This window comes from Heteronotia binoei, chromosome 5, assembly GCF_032191835.1.
Source record: "Heteronotia binoei isolate CCM8104 ecotype False Entrance Well chromosome 5, APGP_CSIRO_Hbin_v1, whole genome shotgun sequence".
Lineage (NCBI taxonomy): Eukaryota > Metazoa > Chordata > Lepidosauria > Squamata > Gekkonidae > Heteronotia > Heteronotia binoei.
Genome location: NC_083227.1, coordinates 139,106,624 through 139,131,575, shown reverse-complemented (window position 1 = coordinate 139,131,575; position 24,952 = coordinate 139,106,624). Strand labels below are relative to the sequence as shown.

The window sequence follows — 24,952 nt, the reverse complement described above, 5'->3', positions numbered from 1 at the left end:
CAATCGATCCTTGATTACCATACTCAGGAATAAAGCAGCCTTTTCAGTTATTTCAGTTGACAAATCATTCAAAAGCCAGCATATCTTTGCAGCATCTGAGCAACTTGTCATACTGAGCAGAATTGGGTCTAGAAACCTAAGGCGTATAGTATCATATTGGGAGCAGTAAAGAATATGGGACAATGACTCAATTTGTTTTAAGTTGCATGTACAACATCTTAATGAGAGTGGGATTTTTTTATATCTACCAATACGTAACTGCTGATGGGATAGTATTACATCTGGCAAGAGTAAATGCTCTGCACAATTGTGGAATATGGAGAGTTGATAGATAAGAAGGCAGATGACCAATAATTGGGGAAATTCCAAAATTCAAAGGGGAGCAAGATGTATTTGCAGCACTGATTAGTTTTTGCAATTCTGTGTCTAAAATTCTATGCTTAATTATATACTACGCATTTGTAAAAGGGAGCATGTAGAGAGAATCCATAGATAAACCTAAGGTGGACATTTTCTTCTCTATGCAAGCAATTCATTTGGACAAGGAGAATTCAGACAGCATTTGGTATAGATAGCTCCCACAGTCAATGGAATAGTGCATATGTTGCCAATATTTGATAGATATAAGCCATGCTCTTGTTTCTAACATAATGAGGCCTGATTGTAGACAAAGAGTGGCATATGGGACACAGCGTGGTAGATTTTCCTAACAAATTTGGACTGAACTCTTTCAATATTGGACACAAAGGCACTAATCCATGTTGGGATACCATACAGTAACTGCGACATTACTTTGGCCTTATAGATTTTTAAAGTCGCTGGGACAAACTGGTTTCCTCTATTGAAGAAAAACAGAGAAATGGCTGATGCACTAATGGCTGCTATGTTAATAATAGATTTACGGTGACATGACCAAGCCATGTTGTAGCTAAAGTGGAGACCTAGGTATTTAAAATGACTAACCTGTTCTATTTCTTTCCCATCAAATAGCCATTTGTGGGTTTTACAGGATTTAGCAAAAACCAGTATCTTAGATTTTTCATAGTTCAGATGCAGTTTGTTTTCTTGAAAAAAAGCTAAGGCATCTGCTCAATAGTTGTCTGAGCCCAACCCTTGTATGAGAAAGGAGTACTGTGTCATCCGCATATAGCAAAATAGGTACACGCAGGGAGCCCAATTTTGGGGGATGACAATCTACTTCTGTTAGTACGGGAGCCAAATCATTGAGGAGTAAATTAAATAGAAAAGGAGCAAGTATGCATCCTTGTTTAACTCCTTTATTGAAGGGAATTTTAGATGTAAGTTCCCCAGAACCTAAGATTTTGATTTGACAAGTGGTGGAGGAGTTGTAGCATTATGATTAATTTGACAAGTCTCTTATCGATGCCCAGTTGATACAGTTTTATCCATAGTCACTATCTACTGAATTGAATGCCCCCTTGAGGTCCAAGAAAGCTGCATAAAGTTTGGAATTCCTAGGAGTATATTTATCATCCAGGTGCGCTAAAGTGATGAGATTGCAGACATAGGGAGAGGCCCCTTACGTATAGACCCTGAGATTATAACCCAGAAGTTCTTGGAATTGTATAAGAAGATGAAGATATTGGATTTATATCCCGCCCTCCACTCCGAAGAGTCTCAGAGCAGCTCACAATCTCCTTTACCTTCCTCCCCCACAACAGACACCCTGTGAGGTGGGTGGGGCTGGAGAGGGCTCTCACAGCAGCTGCCCTTTCAAGGACAACCTCTGCCAGAGCTATGGCTGACCCAAGGCCATGCTAGCAGGTGCAAGTGGAGGAGTGGGGAATCAAACCCGGTTCTCCCAGATAAGAGTCCACACACTTAACCACTACACCAAACTGATAATATAGTGGCTTGATATAGTTGGTCCCAATGGTTGTGAAAATACTCTAGTTTTTCCCTTGTCATGCTCTCCTGTAGCTGTTTTTTTTAACCTGGAAGTACTCTAAAAGAAAAGAGAGGTCATTAGAAATTTGAAATTGGATATAGATGTTACATAATGTAGTTTTTAATACCCTGCAGTCTTTAGTGAACCAAGAGTTGATGCCCCTATTACTCTTTTTAATGGAATGATTAGATTTTATACAGAATGACTGTGAAAACTGAGAAATCAGATTATTGTAAACTGAGAACTTTAGAGTGGGATCCATATTATCAATTATAGAGACTCTAAGACCAGAAAAAGGCCTGAGTTGAAGTAGTTGAGATGTCACCTGAACAGAATGGTCATTTCATATAATTTTAGGTAAAGTTTCTGGCTCAGAGGTCTGGGAGACAGGTGGATAGAAAGGGGCAGCAAAAAGGCATGTTCTGAGTGTTAGGATCAAAGGCAGATGGTCACTAATAACAAAACCCCAATCTCAAAATTCGAAACACAAGATTCCAAGAGAAGAGACACTAGAAAGTAGTCAATTACTCTACATCCTTTTATGGAGACAAATGTAAATTTGCTGATTTTAGGAAAATAGGTAAGTCCATTCAACCATATTCTATTAAACTGAAGCAAAATTTGGTGAGATGTAGGCCAGCCGAATTTATGTAGCAATCTTTTGATTGTCTCTCTAAGGAGAAGAGAGGGGGAAGAGTATCTTTCTGATTGACCTCAAGAGCTCTAAACAATATCAAATGGTCCCTTCCTACTCTGACATTGAAATCCCCAGCCAGAATGATTTCAGCAGAGGGAAATCTCCATTCTAATGTCCCCATAAAAATGGACATATGTTCCCAATGTTGTGAAAGGGCATAGCTATCTAAGGTAGGGGGCACATATAAATTAACAATAATCAAAATGGAGCTTTCAAAAACAAGTTTAACAGCTTGTTCTGTAGGGGTATCTGATGGTAACATAGTAGGTCTACAGTTTAATGATAAGGAAATAAAAATAGATAGCCCAATTTGAAAACAGCCTTTAGGTTTGACTCTATGGGCTGGAAGACAAAAGGAATTAAATCCTTCTAAGTGGATCACATCATGAGACCATGTTTCCTGCAGAAGTACGATATCAAAGCTTTTTATATAGCTAAGAAAATCCACATCATTGACTTTACTCCTCCATCCTGCAATATTCCAGGAAATTATTTTTAATGTAGTTGGAGGAGGAGTAATTGAGAGTCAGTTTGCTGAAGAGAGTCGGTCAAGAGAATTATTCATGGAATACAGAGCCATTAGCTGAACGACTTTGAAGGTCAGAAGTTGGTTGTTGCAAGTTTTGTTGAATTATTTTACACCCCTCACTTGGAGGGGGAATTGTTTGTTCCCAAGGCAGTAGTATGTATTTCAGCTTGAGTTGAAAGATGGGTAATCCTCTCAGAGGTTTGTTGGAGATCCTTAGCAATGTCTACTGGAGATGACAATGTAGCGGACAAGTGGCTTGTGGCATCCAAAATATTCCTTCGCAGGCAAGCAGCCATTGTTTCCATTCTATCGACTACCTTTGCCTTTTCAGATATAGGAAGGCCACTAAAGAGGTTCTGGATCTCTTGGTCAAAAGCTTCTTGATCCAAAGGATCAATGTCCATGAGTTGGGTCTCAGGAATCAGTGGCAGCTTCTTATGGATGACATTGAGACTAGCTGGAATATTCCCTTTTGTGCCCGCTGGAATAAGTGGCTCAATATTTGCATTGTGAAAAACCTGTGTAGGAAAAATGCCTTTTGACATTAGGTAAGTTTTTCCCTTGAAGATTAAGTTAGGTAAGTTTGAACTGTTAAATGACAGGAGGATCCTTTGGGTTGGAAATAAGCTGTGCAACAGTGCTACCGATCTTAAGTCCACGGTTCCTATTTGGGGGCTAAACAGGTTATGTATGTGTCTTCTGACCAAGGTAGGAGTTTTCCATGGCAAGAGCACTCCTCTGAATTTCAAACAAACTGAGTAAGCTGCCATGTGTCTTTAATTTTATGCTTGGGTTGTTGATAATCAAAGTTGGATGACCTTAAATCTGCAGTGGCTTGACTGTCAGGGTTATGCTTGAGATGATGAAGATGGGTCAAGTTCAATGTCTGCAGAGGTAAAGACTTATCAGTTGAAAAGTTTTTACTTCCAGTGTCCTTGTTTCTAACTAGACTTAATAGTGACTCAGGAACACCCTCTAGTTTTGAATATAGAGAGTTTAGTCTACTGCAAATAAATCTCATAGATTCAGCCACCAAAATGAGTAGAAGCCATTCCCCTTCCCTCCACTGGAGAAGATATAAGGACAGATGGACTCACATTTTAGCTATATCTGAAGAAGTGAGCAGTGACTTCTAAAGTCTCATGGCCTCAACAAATTTTGTTAGGTGCTACTGGACTCTTGCTCTTTTCCTCTTTTCCACTAATAAAGATTGGAGACTGCACTGTTAGGTTCTTTTTCCTTTCCCCCCTTTTTTATTCGTTTACGCTGGAGGTGGGGATCTCTTCAAGTGAAATAATGTGTTGATTTCAGACTGGGCAAAATCCACTCAAGCCCCAGTGATGATAATGAAACAGTTAAAAAAGCAAAGGGAGTGAAGAAAGGTAGCCAGTGAGGTGGGACAGAAGAAAGGGAGACATGTTGAACAGGAATATGGCACCATAAATGTATTTTTAAATTCTTAATCATGTTTTTTTAGTAATTATAAACAGCAAAAGTGCCAGTATTAGGATATTCAACCAATCTTGGTTAGGTCCAAAAATTAAACAGAGAAGAAATTTACATGTGAAAGTAGTGTTATTGATGGATCTCTAAAAAGGCAGTGCTCCATATTAACTCAGACTGATTTTACACTGGGCAAAAGATCCAGTAATGCTGTGCTTTCAAAAGTGATCATCTACATTACGATGTGCCTTGACTTCTGTCTTGCTCCGGTGTTTTGACTGTCGTTTACATTTAAATTCCTTAATTGGCTCTGAAACCGTTTTTAGCACGGGAGTTGTCCCTGACTTTCCAAGACTACTTTTGAATGAGGAAGTGCATTCCACTGGACCATAAAGATAATATCTTTCCTGGGAAACAGGGCAATAAATTCGTTTCTAAGGAAAGAACAAAGGAACTCTTAAACCTGCCCCTTCCCCCCCCCTCCAGTAAAGCAAGCAAATGTGGAGGGAGCAAAATTTTGAGTGTAGATGAAAAAATATATGCATTTCTATAAGGCAATTTCAGTGCTCAGAAAATCAGACCCAGACATGAATGTAGAATCAGCCAAAGGCTGCATTCAGACAGCCAGTTTGAGCCAACATAGGCATATCCCCCAGGTGAATCAAAAAGTCAAGGTCAGACACGCACAGCTGCTGTCCATTCATACTTACCCCGTTCTCCAATGTCTCTCAGATGCATCAAATAGCTACCAGTTGAGAAGTGATAGCAAAGTCTTCTGCCACATTCCTCCCACGTTTCCTGGCATCTGACTACGGGAGCGCGCACGCAAGACAGATTGGCGATGTGGATCCACCAATCCACTCTACATACTCATCAGTATTTTTTAGAAAAATCACTGCCATAGAGCGGATGAGTGCCTATGCGCATGGCCACTAAAATTGTAAGGGGAAAAAAAGAACTCAAAATGTGCTAAGGGGATGGTGCGCAAAAACCATGTGAATATGCCAATGCACCCCCTGCATGATATTTGGGTGCCTTGCATGGGAGCATGTGATTGGGATTTGTCTGCTCCATTTTGGGGTGGCAGGATTTGCAATGTCTCCTGAGTGCACAGAGTTGCCTGTCTGTATCCAACCAAACAGTATCCCCCTTCACATGGCTGTTAATTGAATACATGGTCATCCAACATCTGTATTTCTTAAATGGTTTGGAAAATCTTTTCAATGCCATGGGCATGGCAATGGTATTGCTTCCTACAGTGAGAGAAAATAATTGTTTATGTTTTGTTTTGGTTTTAAACTTGAAGCTTCCACAGTCTGTTAATTATAAAATATCTTGTTAGCAATGCATAGACATAATCACAATAGAAGCATCTGAAATGTATTGTGACAAATAGTTAGAAGGTCACTTCGTTGCTAATTAGGCCTATACTCTAATTACATAATACTTGATGAAATTAAATAGATACAATTAGTAATTACAGGATCTCTATTCACATTGTTTCTGAAACCTTCCCATTTATAATTTTGGTTTATTGTTGATTTTTTTTTCACTTGCAAAAAACAAGGTCTCATTCACATAACCATCTTGGGGATTGTTTTTGGTTGGACCCTTTGTGCAGTGTTTTGTGAATCAGTTGTCCATTTGTCAGAAAATTCATATAGGTGGGCTATATGCCAGCCTACAGGATGGGAAGTACATTAAGCTCCAGTGCAACTATCTCCCTAAAGACATATAAGGACCAGGACTGGAGTTATATATTATGAAACTAAAACAGTTAACTTTTCAACAGTGTGTTATTATCATACACTGTGCAACTTAACTATGGATAAACTTAGTCATATTTTATTAATAAAGATATGCTTGAAAATAATGGTGATTAAAAAAAAAAGATCAAAGCCTTTATAGTACATGTCCAAGTAAGTTAAACTTTGTCTTAAACACTTTTCACTAATTTAAAAGGAGAAAGTACTTAATAAGACTATTTGAAAAAATAATCCTCTGAGGGAACATATCTTCTCACATTTTGTATTTATTTTTTTTTAAAAAATCACACCCCATCTTTGATTTAAGGCTGCTGACAAAGCAATAACAAATTGCAAACACACAAAAACAATATAGCAGCTTATCAAGAGGATAAAACAACATACAATTTCTAGCCCTGCATATTTCCACAGTGCCACATGTTCTGAAAAGGAATATAGCACTTTGTTTTGGTGTCAATGTGAGATCGATCATACTTGTGAGTTTTTACCACTGTAGACAACAGTTTTCCTGACCAGTCTTTATATTTTGAAACAAGTGCTGTTAGAAACAAGAAACAATAGTGTAACAATGCAGGGAGCTTTGTGGATGGAAGAAGAAACTATAGGCTAATTTATAAAGGTTTCACTTCCTACATTCTATATAACATACAGCTCAAGATTTGTTCAATTGAGAGCTAATTCACCAGAGACAAAAGAGAGCAATCTTTGAAGTCATATCCTTTAACAGTTTTCTAGGCTTGGGGTTAGTGTAACAGACGGAGCACTTTTTAAGTACTGTGTATCTTAATTCATTGAGTCATGATTTGTGCAAGCCAAAGGTATGTGTTTAAGATGGCAGTCTCCATTAGAGGTAATGCAAATACTGCTCATTTGCAGACTGTGATCATCCTGCTTTCCAAGGGGAGGAAGCACAAAATCATAAAATTGTAAACAGTCTTAATCTTCAGTTTAGCTATGTTTTATGACAGTGTTTTCTTTTCTTTTTTGACATCTCCTGGGTGTAGGGGCACTCACACTTCTGAGGTTTGTTCTTACTTTTCATACTTTGTCTATTGTTTGCCAACCATAGAGCTGCTTTTCCTGGTAACTGCATTATTCCAGGGTAGGGTTGCCAGGCCTAACTCAGGAAATACCTGAGGACTTTGGGGGTGGAGCCTGGAAACTTTCCCATTCCCTAAAAAATAAAGAAAATAAAGCAGTGCAGTTCCCCTGAATAAAGTCTTAATTCCCTCATCCCATTTTTTGCCTTCAAAGGGTCCCTCAGCAGCTGCACTTCCAGTACATGAAAGTGAAATTTGTCATACCCCCACAAGTCCCTTGTCAGGATTTGGTAGCATTTCTACATATGGTTTTATTAAGGAACACTCACAAATCAACCAGAATGAACACACAGTTTGCAAGCCCACACTATTGTCACCTCATGGAAGTTGCTGAATATAACAATCTGCTGTATTTCAACCAACTTCTTCAGACTAACACAGGAAAACAAAAGTAAAAGAGCAGTCTAGAGAGTGGAGTTTTCCTCCATTCCATAATGAGGTTCTGGTTAACTAATTACTATCCACTTTACTATACAAATAACTTTTGAAATGAATGGAAACCTGAGGGACTGTGCTCTCATCTTTTCCCATGGGCTTTGCACACTCTCCAGGAAGAGCCACATGGCTCTGCCTGATTGCTTCTGACTCCATGCAGCTTTCTTCCTGCTGAGATTCAAAGGTACACACACCTTCCAAAACACAAGCAGTTTGCAAGCTTCTAAGCCTGTGGAGATTTAAAGGCATGTGATGTCTGTTGCAGTGGGGCTTTCCCCACTGGCCAGCTGGCTGGCAGTAAGGATAAGACTACAAAACTGGGGGATAGGGTTGCCAAGTCCAATTGAAGAAATAGCTGGGGACTTTGGGGGTGGAGTCAGGAGATGGTAGGGGTGAAGCCAATATCAAGGCTGTGACAAGCGCCACAGCCGCAGGTTCCCGCGCCGCAGCTGCACTAGCAGCTGTCCCTCCCTCCTCCTCCCGCTCGTCCTCCCTGCCCCTCCGCGGCCGCCTGAGGCTGGAGGCCTGGGTGAAGCAGGGCGGTGGCGCGGGCATGGAGAGCAGGGCCGGGGGCTCGGGGCCTCCTCCTCGGCCTCTGGCGCTGCAGCGCTGGTGCTGGCGGGGCTGTGCTGCACCCCTCCAAGAGCTCCCTCACCGCCCTGGGCCGCGCCTGGCTCTGCCGCCTCCGCTGCTCCGGCGCGCCCGATCTCCTTGCCGCACTCCTGCTGCCCCTCTGCTGCGCCAACGCCGCCAGCGAGGCCCTCGGCTGCCAGCTCCTCCGCCGCTGCCTCCTCCTGCTGCTGGGCACCGGCGGGCCCGCCACCTACGGCTTCACTGGGCGGGGAGGGGGCGGCAGTGGCTCGCCATTTCCCCCCTCCCCCCGCTTCCGTTTTTTGGGGGAGCGGGGGAAGAGGGTGGAAATCCTGGGGTCCCCTGCCAGGGCGGGAGGGTTGGGACCCCTACTGGGGGATCCCCTGCCTGGCACTGGGTGCTGGCAGACCTACTCCAGAGTCGCACTGCTTGCTTCTCCCCTTGTTTCCCAAGGGCCAAGAGGGCCTTCAGCCCTGGTGCTCTTATCTCATTCTAGCAAAGCCTTCCCTAGTTGCCTTGTCTCTTTTGTTCTCATCTTCTCCCAGCTGTGCTTTCTGCCTAGCCCTCCCCTCTAAACCCTGCTTCCACTCATCCAGATAGGCTTTTAAAAGGTAACTCTGGGGCAGGGAGATCTCCCTGGTCAGTACCATGGAAGTGCTGTCTCTGCCCTGCTGTCTTGCAGCCCCAGCCAGAGGGAGGCAGTATTTCTGAGCTAGCCTCAGAGCCAAGAACCATGCCACAGCAGTGCCAGGGAATAGCCCTAGTGTGTACTGGGCACTGACAGGTGGCAGAACTGCCTGTGCTTGTGTCCAGCCCAGGCACTGATGCCAGGAACCCTGCCCAGGGTGGGTAGGTGAGGGGCATGGTGGCTGTTCCTTTCCTTTCTTATGTTCTTTCTTGGTCTGCGTCTGATGTTAAGAAGTGTTATAAATAAAAGCTGGTTAGTCATTTTGGGAAAAAAAATTGTTGCATAGTGCACAATTACTAACAAAATAGTATGGTTAACAGAATGGTCAAATGAATTGTATCTTGGCATACAGCCCATCAAAGATGAACAGACTTTCAACACCTTTACACAGTGCTGGATTGGTGCAAACAGCCAGTTTTATTCCCTGCTGTTATAGACCCCGATGATACCGTTGTATTGCCAACAGGATTCCCCTGTCAATTTTGCTGATATATGAGGCAATCCTGAACGTTACATGGTTTATATTGGGTATATACACAACAGCTTTGCCTCCTGTGCCATTCCGTTTGGCCATTCCATCTCAGTAGCTACCTGAAAATTGCCATATTTACTGTACTTAATTGGTTAGTGCAATAGGGATGGAGGGCCAAACTTAAATTGCAGCCATTACAGAGGAGGAACACTTTAAACTATTCTCCAGATGCCTCTGGTTGGCAAATATTCATGTGTATTTTTTCTTCATTACACTTCAAAGTAATTCTGTAAGGCAGGGGTGGCCAAACTTGCTTAACGTAAGAGCTACATAGAATAAATATCAGATGTTCGAGAGCCACAAGGGAAGGAAGGAAGGCAAATAGATGGGGGAGGGAGAAAGGAGGGAGAGGTGGGAAGAGAGCAACTTTAAATACATTCTCCAAACCAGCAGCTGGCTTGGCTTGAAGAAGTGATTTAAAAAGAGAAATGCTTTACCCAAGCTGGCTTTTGGGGAGGTGGGGGCTTCAAGAGCCACACAATATGTGTGAAAGAACCACATGTGTCCCCAGAGCCAGTTTTGCCACCCCTGCAGTAAGGGCACACAGAAAACCATCCGATGTAAAATTTTATGTAAAAAAAAGTATGTAAAAAAAAAAAAAGGAAACACCTAGTTCATGATGAATGTAATGTTTGGGAAAGTAATTAATGTGCTGCTTGCTTCTTGGTATTAAAAGATACATCTTTGCTGTTATGTGCAGAATTGCAAAACTCCTCATATTTGACTTTGTGATGTTTTATGATACTTGCATGATTCTTGTCGTAAATTCTGAAACTGGCATCCAAAGGAAATCCACAAAAGAGGGAGAAGTTGGGAGAGAAGTGAGGCAGGGCTTGAATGGCAGCTGCTTTTAAAAGGCTTCCTTGCAAGTGTTCTGGCATTTCGTGTGCAGAAACTCAGTGTTCAAGGGCTGGAACTGGTTCAGAGATAGCTTTTTAGCTCTGCCTGTGCAAAAGCTTAAATTCTATTTGTATATGTGAATTTCCAAAAATAGCTGAATATAAGCATTTGTACGTGCGTGCTGACAATCCCAGATGAAATTCTGTGTTAGGGTTAGGAGCAGAGAGAGTGCTTCTTCTTATTTTCTGATACACACTATGCTGAAAGTAATTAAATATTAACAAATCTCCTATATGTATCTTTGAATTTTCCAACAGTCTATATGTGATTGTCAAAATGTGAGTGTCAGCAGTCATAGGACTCTCAACAATTACTGTAATATAGGCTGTTAAAGAAATTATCATATGCAGATATGTATGGTGTCATCCACATGGGGGGTATCTGCCCTGAGTTCCATGCTTTTGGGAAGTGGGTTTTTTACCTGCTTCCCCACAGCATTTGTGTACTTCTGGGTTTCCCTGGCTTTTCTCTGTTTGTTCTCATACCTGCTTTGCCGTGAAGTTTTAGGAAACGTTGCAGTAAAGCTGGGGTGGCTGTTGTGTGTGTGGGAGAAAAGGGATTGTAAGACTCCCATGGCAGCCTTTTTTCCTGACCCTGTCTCTTCAGGAACCATTTCCTTCCTCCACCATCAGGGGTTTTTTTTGGGGGGGGGGTTATAAAAAGGGAGGCACTAGACTATTGTTATATCCATCCCCTGTTGAAATAATAGGTACAGCAAGTTCTCTGAATTCTCAGCTATCATTTTTTAAAAGTCTCTAGCCCTTTCCCTTGTGGAGATACAAGGAGAAAGGCATATTTTTTAAAAAAAATTCTTACTTTATTAGGTAAGCAAGAAAGGCATATCTTCATACACACACAAGGACAGACTTACTTTTTAAAAAAAGGAAAGCTGGAAATTTAGAGAACCCGCTGCACCGATTGTTGCAACAAAATATTGATATAATGATATTCTGGTGCCATTTTAAAAATATTGCAAAAGGCCTGTTGGTCCACGGGAGGAGGGGTGACCACTTCTGGGAGATTGGGGCATGGAAACTGCAGGAAAACCTGCCATATAGAAACCCCATGACTGCTGTGCTTAATCTGCAGCTGCACCAGCCAACGAGGAAACAATAAAATCCCATCCCTGTGTGGAAAGACACCTGTGTCTTTCTGTGACTTTTTCCACATCTAAAGAAGGAGAAGCAGCAATTATGCCAACAGTTGCTTGTCTACTTCTGCACAACCATACCTTTGTGCTAAGTGTTTTGAACAACACAAGACAACATGAACCCAGTCCTTGTTCACAGTTTACAGCCAAAGGAGGCTTAGGAATGGCACACAGGTATTTAATTTCATTAATTAAGCTAGCCCAGTTTCATCAGTTCTCAGAAACTAAACAGGGTTGGCTCTGGTTAGTATTTGGATGAGAGACTCAGTAAGGATATCCAGGGTTGTTGGTCTGAAGCAATAGAACAAAGCAGTAGGCAAGTTCACCTTTAAGACCAACTATGTTTTATTTGATGCTTTCCTTTTTTAAAAAAGTAAGTCTTTCCTTGTGTGTGTGTGTGTAGACAGAGGCGTCACTAGGGCAGGGCCAAGGGGGCCATTGGCCCCCCCCAGAGCATTCTCATTGGCCCCCTAGGGCTCTTTGAAGGCAGCAGGCGGCAAGCAATCACAGTCTTTATTGGCGGGAGACGCGGGGAGGCTCTTTCAAGGCAGTGGCGAAGCGAGAGAAGGCCGGGAGGGAAGAGGAAAGCGCAGCTCTCCGCAGGCAGGCATCAGAGGGCGAGCAGGCAAACCAGGGAAGGGAGGACGTTGCGAGCCAACCAGCGAGGGAAAGGAGGCTTTAGACGCGCGGGGCGCAGGAGGGAAGGGAAGGGGGCAGGCAGGCAGAGAGCGAGGGAGTCCCTCACGCAGGAGGAAAACAGGCGGCATCGGGCGCGCTCGCAGCAGCAAGAGGAGGAGCGGGTGAGGGGTAGCGCAGGAGCATTGCCGGCAGTGCGCATGAGCGCCAGTGCTGAAGACTCCGCACCGCAGGCGCTGCTGCTGGCGGCGGGGGAGGAGGGGGCAGGCGACGAGGACCCGAAGCGGGCTTCTTTCTCGCTGGTTCTCGCCAGGTGCGCTGAGGTCCCCCAGCCGCCGCTCTCGGCTAGCAACTGGTCTTGCACAAGCCCGCGCCGCCGCCAGCGCCTTGGGAGGGACGGACTGATGGAAGAAGTAGTTTGCAGGACGAGCAGCGCCTCTCCTCAAGTTTCGGGACGGTTACCGTCCCCAAATCTTTCGGCTTCTCCAGGCGGAGGCTTCCTTTGTTCGAACGCGAGGGATTTAGCACCTCTGGGCAGCGCATGAGGACTGCTGCTCTTCCCTCCGAGTCCGGCACACTTGGCCCCAGGGTGCAACCGACTTGGCCCCAGGGTGCAACCCACGCACTTGGCCCCAGGGTGCAACCCACCCCAGTGACGCCACTGTGTGTAGATATGCCTTTCTTGTGTACCTAATAAAATGACTGGGGAAGGCAATGGCAAACCACCCTGTAAAAAGTCTGCCGTGAAAACGTGAAAGCAACGTCATCCCAGAGTTGGAAACGACTGGTGCTTGCACAGGGGACTACCTTTACCTTTATGTTTTATTCAGAATGTAAGTTTTCGTATGCTCTTAAGCAGACTTCATCAGACAAAATGGGAATGGCAAGCAGCAATTCTTAATATAAGTGGTACACAGAGGTAGGCAATGGGAAACTACCTCTGTTTGTCTGTTCCCTTGAAAACCCTATGGAGTTATCATAAGTTAGCTGCATCTTGTCGGCAAAAAGAAAAAGAAAAGACAAATATGTTTTTATGCTCTAAAATATTGTGCTTAGTTTTCCTGTTTGGAACTCAATTCTAAATAAAATCCATTGATTTGTTGACTGTGGAGGTGGGCTTATTTTCTTAGAGTGACAGCCAGCATTCTTCAAGTAGGCAAAAAAAAAATCAGAATCGGATCCACTTAAGTTAGCGGAAGCCTATTCTGTGCTTGGCAGAGCTTGCCCAAGAGTGTGGAGTGTGTGTGTGGAGGGGGGGCGGGATTGGAAGTAATATATTTCCAGAAGGGAACAGAGAATGATGTCAGGACATCGGTTCCCTGGGAGAACTGGATGTATCAAAGAGGTGATCCTGTAAAGCCTTTCAGGGACTTGGGAGGGTGGAGCTTCTATTGTTCTTTTGAGTCTTAGTAACCGTGGAGTGATCTTGCAGTCTTGAAGGAACTTGCTTTGCTGCTCAGCTCTGCATCTCCCTTGCTGCTGCTCCATTATGGGATTGAGGAAGAGGTAGCTTTGAGTCAGAGGATATGTTTGGGTGTGGGAGTCCTACAAGCACTTTCTGGACCAAGTAAGTAACTGCATTTGACTTGTTTGTGGTTTTGTGGGCAGCTAAGGGTTGAGTGTAGAACTCTTATAGCTGGGGGCTAAAGCATCACATTGCAAAAATTAAAAACCTAATCTAGGTTACTAATTTTTTTTTAAAAAAACAATCTTTTAAAGAAAAATAGGGAGAGTGGAGGGCAAAGTATTTTTCTTATCAGAGGGAACAAATTGTTAATATGTAGGAGCTGGTGCTAAAGAAATCTTAATTGTTCTCCTGTTAATATCACCAAGTGCCAGGGACACACATTTAAACAAACACTTGGGAGGCTGGAAATCCTTCCATTCAACACAGAAAGCCCAAGAAGTCTACCGAATCACTGTTATGTGTTTCTGAAAGAGCAAGAACACAACATAATCTGTATATGAAGACTAAAATTTACAGTCATTAAAGGTAAGCAGTCTTGAATAAACTATTTAAGTAATTTGCAGTAATGTAAAATAGTTGATGCATTTGACCTACTTTCGGAAAATATATTGCGAATGGCTAAAAGATCCTAAACATCATATTAACTTCCATCTGTTTCCCAGCCACATGCTGACAGACTCTATGTATATAAACACTAACTCAAGGGAGTGATGCTAAAAGCAAACTCCAATTTTAACGATGGAGTCAAACAAGTATTCATATTAGCAATACAATCAGCAGCTCAAGAATAACACTTTTACTGCTGTAGCTTGAATTGATTCCTAACAGATCAATGCAATTGCTTATATAGATTTTGTTGACTGGAGATTTACTCTTAACTCAGCAAACCAATATCAGGTTGTAGCTTTTAAGGACTTGAAAAGCTTAAGCTGTAGCTGAACATTTCTGTAAGTGGACTGCTTCTGGCGCTGACCTCTTTGAGATATTTGGAGGCAATAACTGCTTTGTTTCCTAAGCTCCAGTTTATTCAGACATAAATGAACAAAAGCCATTGTAGATCGGGGCAGCCTTTTCATATTTATGCAGCAAAGTGGACTTTGGCTTTCTATTGTGTACTATAGGAAGGACTGTGAAGCTTGAGTTGGGAATCTGTAGCTGTACAGAGAATTTTAAAAAATGTTTTGCCTCAGGAGGAGTGTTCTTTTTTTTAAAAAAAATGTAAAGTTACATTTGGTAGGTCAACATTGCCCAGTAGATCCTGATTTAACAGTAGGAAGCATTGGACTGCATTTTCTTGAGCTAGCAGCAAAGGACATATTGAGGCATTAGAGTTCCTAATTGCAGATGTTGTTTACCATGAAAATCCTGCTCCAGTTTGCCCACAAATATAGAATGCCAGAGAACAGGATTAGAAACGTGTATTTCAAGATTAATTTTTGAAATAGCATGTTCATTTTCACACCAACTATATAATACAGTAAAAGAGGGTTAATGGGACCTTCTGATTCAGTTTGCAATTGTTTCACAGTTCTGTTGGCTCTGCTGAGATTAACACAATGAGAGGATGGCTGAATTTACATGACAAACTGCTGGCCCCAAGAGCATCCTGGGGAAGACTGGCAGCACTCTACAAAATCTGCTTCCCCATCACTGATTACTTGATTGGTTTGTCAGTTTGTCATGACGGTTACAGACAAACAAAGGAGTGACCCTCCAAAGTAGTTTTTATTTAACTTCACAGCTTTGCGCCCTGCTGGCTTTGTCATGGAATAGTCATGAGAAACATCTGGTGGTAGCTTTTGCACCTTGCTTTTTCCTGTGCCACTTGCTGCATGTAAAATAGAAATCAGAGTCTCATTATTGTTTGCCTCTTCCAGTTAACAAATGTGGCTAAAGATGCTTTCTTTCAGCTTGGTCATGTGCCAAGTTTGCCATCTCAAGCGTACATAAAATTGGAAATAGTGCCTAACGTCAAAACTACATGCTAGTTGTGGTGACATCTGTGGGGAGATTTTAACTCTAGACTATGTCTCTTGAGGTTTTTTTGTTTAAATACCTTATCTTAAACATGTTTAATGGGAAGTAATTTCTGTTGATTTCTGCAGGGTTAAGAGAGTTCAAGATTGCTTTCTTTGTTTAAAGCAACAAAACTCGTTTATATTGTACCAATTTTGAGCCATAAAATAATAGAATGAATAATAGAATCCACATGATAATACTCTGTGTCAGTTCAAACATACATTGCATGAACAAAGATTGCACAAGTTAATGTATTTGATTATGCTTTAAAATTATGTATGTTACTAACAACCAATAGATGGCACTCTGGGAAATTGTATTGTTGTTCTGTTGCTGACTCTTCGATCCCATGGACCAAGTCATGCCTCCTGTCTTCCACCATCCTCCAAAGTCCACTCAAATTCATGTCAGTTACACGAGTAATGCTGTCCAGCCATCTCATCTTTTGCTATCTCCTCCTTGTTTTGGAATTGACCTATAAGTTGAAATTCTGTCTGGATACAGGGAGGGAAAAGTTTAGGGGTTGACCTTTGTACACTTACTTTGTCTGTACTGTTTTGCAGGAAAGTGTAATGTATACTTGCAGAAAGCACATATAAAGCATGTAGGAAATGCTCTTTTTAAAATTCCTAGATACTATAATAGGGCTTCCTTGCTTTTTAATATTGAAAATCTGTATCCGTGGCTGTGATATTAGAATGCAGGTATTCACCTTTTATGCTTAGTTAAGCTCAGTATAAGGCAAGTTCATTCAGTTGAAATAACCAGAATATGACCAAGTAAAATAATGAAAGAATGCTACCCCCCCACCCCCCCACCTATGATAAAAGCATATTATGGATATGGACAAGATTACTGGCAAGTATAATTGTCATATCTGTTGGCATGAGATTGTACAAGTCTTCTGTTTACATAGAACTTTTATTGATAGGATGGAAGCATATCCTGAAAAATTTAATGCCAAGGATGTAGTTCTGTCCGAAAAAAGTATATTTAACACAGAGATTCAAAGCCCAAATTGTGGCTGGTATTTTTGATTTAAAAGTGGCCTTTCAGATCTTGAAAAGTTGCAGTGATTTCATTGAGCAACTGTGTCTATATATCAGTCAGTCTGTATATCTGATTCTTACCTGTGGATTCTCACTGGAGATTTTCATCACATAGGAGCAGCAGCTTGCTACTGTCCAACAGTAGCCACTCTATGAAAGTCAGGGTAGTGCTTAGACTAGGATCTGGGAGACCCAGATTCCAATTACTACTCTGCCATGGAAGCTCACTGGGTGACCTTGGGCCAGTAATATACTCCCAAACTAACCTACCGTACTTCATAGGGTTGTTGTTAGGATGAAACAGGGAAGACAATGGTGTAAGCTGCTTTGGGTCTCCATAAATGAAATAAATGACAAATATAGCTAAAGATGAGGGGACAGATAAAAGCTAGTTAGGTTGACATGTGGGAAGGAAGCAGTTGAGGTGTGTGGGCTGCCAGAAAGAGAGAAAGATGAAACACAGTGGGAGGGGATACAGGAGAAAGTGAGATGACTCCTTGCATGTTCCCCACTGCACAAATGAGCAGTACACAACTGAGTGGTCCAGTGGCTTGCACTACATAAGTGACCCAGAGGCCAGCATGGTGCAGCTAAGCTCAGCATCATGCAACAGGACCTAGTCTAGTGGCCAGTACCATGTGACTGGGCTGTAGTTTTCACAACTAGAGGCTGCCAGGGGAGGGAAGGAGGGAAAGCTGAAGGTGGAGGCAGAGAAAGAAGGTTGGCTGGTTGGGGAAGAGAGAAGGAAGCATGAAAAGGGGAGAAGGAATGGGGGTTTTCAGGGAGGAGAAAGAGGAAACAGAGAGGGGGAATTGAATGCTCCCTGTGAGTCCTTGTGGAATTCCCACTTGTGTTGCTCTATTATCTGCTTTTTGATGTACTGCTTGGCAGATGTATTTCATTTCAGTGTGAACAAACAGACTACAGCTACATGTAAAAAAGGTAAAGGTAGTCACCCCTGTGCAAGCACCAGTTGTTTCTGGAGTGATGTTGCATCACAATTTTTTCACGGCAGACTTTTTATGGGGTGGTTTGCCATTGCTTTCCCCAGTCATCTACACTTTCCCCCCAGCAAGCTGGGTATTCATTTTACCGACCTCAGATGGAAGAATCTAAAGTAAATTTCATTTCTCTGCTTCATCTAGCACCTGCTCTCTCCTACCTTGACTTAGAAAATTCTTTTGATACTATCGTCAGTTGATTTCCTTACCTACAGTATCTACAAGTATGAAGTATTGATTAAACAGCATTTGATCTCCCTGCCCTGTGAAAATCTAAACTATTATTTACTTAGTGGTATCAGTACTTTACCTTGCCTGGGGTATTTGATAATTTCTTCCTTGCCTTTATGTGACAGCATCGCACCAGAATAGTAGTTTAAAAGAGTGTTTGATACCAAACTGTTCTTGCAGCTGCAGGTATCCCATCCAGTGAATAAAGGTAAAGGTAGTCCCCTGTGCAAGCACCAGTCATTTCTGACTCTGGGATGACGTATCACAATGTTTTCATGGCAGACTTTTTAATGGGGTGGTTTGCCATTGCCTTCCTACAGCAAGCTCATTTTGCCAACCTCGGAAGGATGGAAAGCTGAGTCAGCCTTGAGCCGGCTACCTGAACCCAGCTGCCACCAAGATCGGACTCAGGTCATGAGCAGAACGCGGCTCTTATCATTCAGTGAATATTGTGCCCCAAATTGTAAGGTCCAAATATTCCTGAATTTGGATGAGATTCATTCAGAATCTGAAGTATAACTTATGTAATTAATAATTGTATTCTTTGGGGCACATCACTGTGGATACCCTTATCCAGTGGATATTCTGATGTACTATTTGCATTAAGTTGCTGATAGCTGTTTTTGCTTCCAAGGACCTAAAAATATTTCAGAGAAGTAGGCAGCAAAACTTGTTACTTGCAAAGGGAGGAAAGAGAACTACTTAACCGGCATACTGCTATATGTATAATAATTTCCGTCAGGAAGAGCTAATAGATTGTCTGCTTGTCCATCAGTTCTATTTTTGAAATTAATCTCCTTAAGGTGCCTATTAACAGTGGCACCTGTGTGTGTGTCCTATCAAGTGAAATAGGAAGTAGAAAACAATATCTTAAACGGTAATTTAGGAAACAGGCTGAAGCTCATTGCTAAGTAATTGCTGGTCACAGGTGGTGAGGTAAAAAAACAGAACTTTGTAAGTTCATCTTGATGTTTTTCTTTGTCCTGTGGTATAGATCCTAGCAGACCATGCAAATTAAAAAAGAAATTCTCTGCCTTCCATATTGATCTGTGTTTTACAATGTGTCATGTATTTCATTTCTTATTCACACAGACTCTGTGTCTGCATTAATATTGAGTCTGTATTATAGGAGTGTGTTGAATGCAATAAAAGAATATCACTCACACCCACGCTTTTATATCACCAATTCCTCTTAATACTGTCAGAACAATTTCCTGTATTATGAAAGTACATAAGTGGAAATACAAGTTAAAAAAAATAGAACCAGAGATGCGAGTGAAGTACCTGTTGAATCCTCCTCTTTATATTTTAATTCTAACTAAGATAGAAAATTCACATGTCTGGTGTCAGTAAAGAAGGGAGCAGTGTGTATAACAGGATCTCCAGTGAGGCATCATGATGCCCACCAACACCTTTTCTGGTGCTCACCAAATGTTTTTAGAAACTAGATAGGGCCAAATTGGCTTTTGCCTACCAGGGCTTCTGATTGGCCATTGGGAATCTGATTTGCTTTGCCGACTTTTAAAAATTTGCTTTAATAACAACTGCTACCCCAGCACAAGGATCTTCACTGAGTTACTATGTGTGTATGCAAGAAAATGTTTTAACACATAAAGTTTATTTTAAAGGACATCCTGTTAAACAGAGCTTCTTTACGATTTGTTGAAGAGTTCCTATTAAATACATAATCTCACTCTTTGACATTTAGTGGTTGGCTCCACCTGCCATGTCAGTAATTTTGTAGTTGGCTCTGCCTCCTGCAACAGCCATTTTGTGGTAAACTCTGCGTCCTACAACAACCCACTACCCCATGTTAGAATTCCAAAGGTGCCCACAGAATCAAAAAGATTAAGTACCTCTGTAGTATAATGTTTACTTTTTTCCTTTCAAAACACTTTCATGTAGTGACTTGGAGACGATTGGGTCCCCACTTGTAAATTTCTGAAAAATATAAGTTGAAAATAAGATTATATATTAACTGTGTGTGTGGTCTTTCCTCAGTGTAATTTAAGGAAACATAAACTATCCCCCCTTTCACCTTCCCACTTATCCTCAAAAATCCCATGAGGTAGGTTCTGCTGAAAGAGAGTTATGGGCCAAGATCACCCATTAAACTTCATAGCTGAGTGGGGATTTGAACATGAGTCTCCCTGGTTCCTAGTCTGGCTTTCTAACTATTGTAATGCATATTTGCAATGCATTGTAATTGGAATGTAATGCAAATTATCTTGTTTAGGTATGAAATGTTTACATATACTCTACTAAATGATATTTTGTTGCTGTAGCTCTTTGATTCATAAGCAAGGGACTAGGGTATGGTCATGCTTAAAGTTGGTATTTATAAAACTGAAATATGACCATATACATGCCATGCAGATATCACCTTGTAGCCCAATTCCTGGAAGATTCGGCTGTATCTCACTTACCTTGCTTGTATGTTGCATAGATGTAAGCCTTTCCTATTGTGTCCCTTTTTAACAGTGTCAAATATGAATAAGGATCTGGTCCACATAGCAGCTTTCAGTCTAGGGTTTAGCAATTGACTGGGAGTTGAGTTCAGTATCCCAGTGAATAGTGTGTTTTGGAGAAGCAAGATTGTTTGAATATTTACCTGTTTCAAAACTATCATTGCCAATGTGGAAGCCAGGATGTCAGGAAAGGATTTGAGCCTGGTCTTCTCCCTGTGCAATGAAGATCTTTTGGGGGGGACAAAAGGGGGAGTATTTAAACATACAAGCCTCTCTGTGCAGTCTGAATTCCATATGAATGATACTTAAAGTTGCCAACCTCCAGGTGGGGGGCTGGAGATCTCCCAGAATTACAGCTGACCTCCAGACAACAGAAATAAGTTCCCCTGGAGAGCATTGCTGCTTCAGAGGGGTGGGCTTTATGGCAATATTTGCTTTTAAGGCCCCTCCTATTACCCTCCCCATGTTCTACTTCCAAATATCCAGGGATTTACCAACCTGGAGTTGGCAACCCTAGCTACTATGTTAGCAGTGATGCAACTCTTTTGAAATGTATAGTGAATCCTTAAAATCACCATATAAATGCTGGCTTAGGCAGTGAATAAATAAATTATTTATTAAGGGACGAAACGAAGAGGTCTAGACAGGGTTTTTAGTTCATCCTTGGTTTTAACACTAATTTTACATCTTCAGTGTCAGTGTCTTAAAGTCTGTATTTGTATTTTATGCATATTTTAGGTGGTATCGTATTTTAGTGTATAATAATTATTGTATATTTATATTACCTTTTATTGGTTATGAATTGGACTTTTATGAATTGTTTGCTGGTAAATAAAATTACTCTCCACACACACACACACACTCACAAAATTACCATATATCATGGATTTCTGCCTGGTGAACCAGTCATGTATAGGCACTACACTCAGGGGTGGAATTCTAGCAGGAGCTCCTTTGCATATTAGGCCACACACCCCTGATGTAGCCTATCCTCCAAGAGCTTACAAAAAAGAGCCCCCTAAGCTCTTGGAGGATTGGCTACATCAGGGGTGTGTGGTCTAATATGCAAAGGAGCTCCTGCTAGAATTCCACTCCTGACTACACTGTAACCATTTTCATTACATACCACTACCTGTTATTCGCATGATATGCAGGAACATGCAAAAAGCCAGAGTTTGGGTTGGAGCACTTCTGTCAATTCTCTGTAAAAAGAATTGTGATCTGCAATTTCAAGTTGGCTTCAAGAAACTACTGTGCCATGCACTGGTTGTTTGAATGGGCCCACGTAACTGGCTTCAGAAACACTGATTAGACATCCATATTGTTAAAAATGAACAGCACGTGTTGTACTGTAAGTGCAGTTGCACATAGGGAGCCAGAGTGTTGTAATGTCAAACTAAGATCTGGGAGATCTAGATATGAATCGTCATCCTGCCTTGGGCAACTCCCACACTCTCAGCCTAACCTGCCTTACAGGGTTGTTGTGAGGATATATTGGGAAGAGGAGCTGCTTTGGTAAGAAAACTGTGCTATAAATGAAATAAATAAACATAGCTGCTTGAGCCCAGACTAGTGTTTTGTCTGGGTGCAAGAATTTTTTTTGTTTAAATGCAAACATGCTTAAAACTCTTGCGATATTTTGTCTAAAATGAAGAGTTGGGGGAATAGTGGTATTTGGCAATGCAAGTTTAAAAATAAAACATCGAGAAAAAGCACAAAGATCACAGCAGAAACTAAAAATATAAAACAAAACTATAAAATGCTCTGGGCTTAGGAAAACATGAAATGACTGGGCATTGCAAGCTTCTACTCATGCCCCCAGGTCTACTTAGATTGGCAATGGCTCTCTGGTGTAATATCCTCCTTTGGCTGTGGGTTCCCAAGTTAGAGTATTCACTAGGTACCAGTTCTCAGGTCCATTCAGCAGAGACAAGCTGGTTCAAAGCATCACCCCTTTATTTGCAAGAAGAGCACTCCAGCAAGCAATAGCTTCACTTGGACATATGAATGCTAGAAAGTGAAACTAGTTTAGTTCCACTCCATTGAAATACACTGCAGACAGACAAAGCTGCAAGAAACCTTCCATTCCACATTTTCTTTGCAGCTTTGCAAGCCCAGAAGAGCTTCCTGCTGAAGCTGTCAGAGACCAGGGAGAAGGAGCAGCCTTGGAGCTTCAAAGGATGAGGACTGGAGGGAAGGGGAGAGAGAAAAGAGCTGTGAGTCAGATTAAATCCCTGGGTGGGCTGGTTGTGGCCTTTGGGCCATAAGTTTGACACCCCTGCCATTGTTTCCTCAATAAAAGCTTCCCTTGCTCAGCTATTACCCATGTTAGGCAAATACTGACTGCAAAAGTTCATTTGACAAGCAGGGACATAATTATGCTCATCAAGGTGTTAAAGTATAAATGCAGTAACTTAATGTTCTCTAAAAACAGTAAATCATAAGCTGTTTAGGTGTATCCATAGGTAATGGATGTGGTTTTTGAGGATTTTATTTTACAGTCTGTTCCACTGATATCAAATATCTGTTGTGTTTATCTCTGTGGCGTTTATGTTGCTAGCAAGTCCATATGTATCAGATCACATGGTCTGACCAGTTTTGGGCACAACAATTTATGAAGGAGGTTAATAAGCTTGAATAAGTCCCATGTAGGGCAAAAACGCTAGTAAGGGATTTGGAGACCATGCCCTGTGAGGAGAGGATAAAAGAGTTGGGCATCTGTACACTGGAGAAGAGATATTTGCATGGAGATATGATTGCCATCTTCCAATACGTAGGGGTTGCTGTATGGAGGATAGGACATGTATGTTTTAAATCTTGTTGGATGACAGAATTTAGACTAATGGATATAAACTGCAGCAATGGAGGCTTTGTCTAAACTTGAGGAAGAAGTTCTTGATAGCAAGGTGTGTTCAATACTGGAACAGTCTTCTTCATGAGGTAGTGGATTCTTCGTTGCTGGAGGTTTAAAAGTATCGGTTGGATACCTACTTGTCAGGGATATTATAACTATAGTTCCTGCATGAAGCAGTGATGACAGCAGTAAAGCAATATTACCTCTTTGCTGCCATTGCAGCAACTAGTTTATGACCATCCCAATTGTTTAAGATATCATCTGCTGCATAGGGTCTTCTGCATAGGGTCTGCTGCACCTGAGCAAGCACAACTGCCCATACACATGGATTTTCTGTTCTGCCCCCTACCTTGTGAAATGGTGAGCCAGAGATGGTCAAGAAGGCTTCCACACATCTGCAAACTATATGAAGCAAAATTGTTCGTTTTAATGAAAATATATATATTACGACAAAATGTTTGAGAAAGCTGCTTTTATAACGGGAACAGGGCTGTGAACAATACCAGTGTATAGTATGAATTATTTGTTTGCTGTATTTAGTATCTCAGTCTCACTTCTTTGTCTTTAGGTTTATGAATACAATTTTCTACATTGTTTAGATTATAATGCCTAATACTTTATGATTTGTTTTAGATTGATGTAATCCTAGTCCTATTACATTGTTTGATAGAGATATCATCCTACTGATTGTATACATTTACATTTTGTAATCTGCTTTAAATCTCAGTGAGAAAGTAAATAAATAATAAAAGATACGATGACTCATCAGAGATTCCGCAAAACTACAATTTTGTTGGCAATTTGACTGCAAAATGGGAGTGTTCAGACAAGCTAAATTTTGTGGCTGGTGGGTTGTATTTGGGTCACAATTTTCTTGGCTTGGTAATGAGTGACAAGAAAATTAGCCCAGGTACCAGTGAATTAGGGATGTATTTCCCCAATACTGAAATCTGCCTGAACTTATAAAATTCAAATTACATAGTTAGCCTTGATGGTTAAAAGTTTGGACATATTATACAAAATTATTTGTTTTGTTTTTAAATGAACTTTTTACCATCACATTTGTAACAGATAACTGGAAAGTGTGACCACAGGCTGAATCTTGATCAGTGTTTCTCAAAAGCATCACTGTGGCTGCCTCTGAATATAAGGGGATGCTGCCATGGAAACAGGGGTGTTACTTAGCAAGCATCTGTTTGGTCAGCAAAACAGAGAAGGGTTTTGAATATAGAAGAGAGTTGCACACAGCTGAAGCTGCCAAAGGGTGCATGGCTTGCTTGTAGTGGCTGAAAATTAGGGAGGGGAACAGTTTTAGATCTTGGTGTCCGGGAGAGTAGGGAAGGATCTTTGCAGTAGGAGACATTTGTTGGAAGTAACAGAGCAAAGTTAGAGTCCAGTAGCACCTTTAAGACCAACAAAGTTTTATTCAAGGTATGAACTTCCATGCAGAGCTGGATTAACAATATGGGCCTCCACGCCTTTAGGG

At 41.5% G+C, this 24,952-nt stretch overlaps 1 protein-coding gene across 4 annotated transcripts in view; it reads left to right on the top strand.

Annotated features, from left to right (window-relative positions):
* ACSL6 (acyl-CoA synthetase long chain family member 6) overlaps positions 1 to 24,952 on the top strand; it is a 160,406-nt gene that overhangs the window by 37,456 nt on the left and 97,998 nt on the right. Inside the window, exon 1 of one of the 4 annotated variants that reach the window (XM_060240480.1) lies at positions 13,684 to 13,943. The exons of the other annotated variants lie outside the window; for them this stretch is intronic. The gene's annotated coding sequence lies outside the window, so the exon portion shown is untranslated. Of the gene's footprint in view, positions 1 to 13,683; positions 13,944 to 24,952 lie in introns of those variants that run through there. 4 annotated transcript variants of the gene reach the window in all.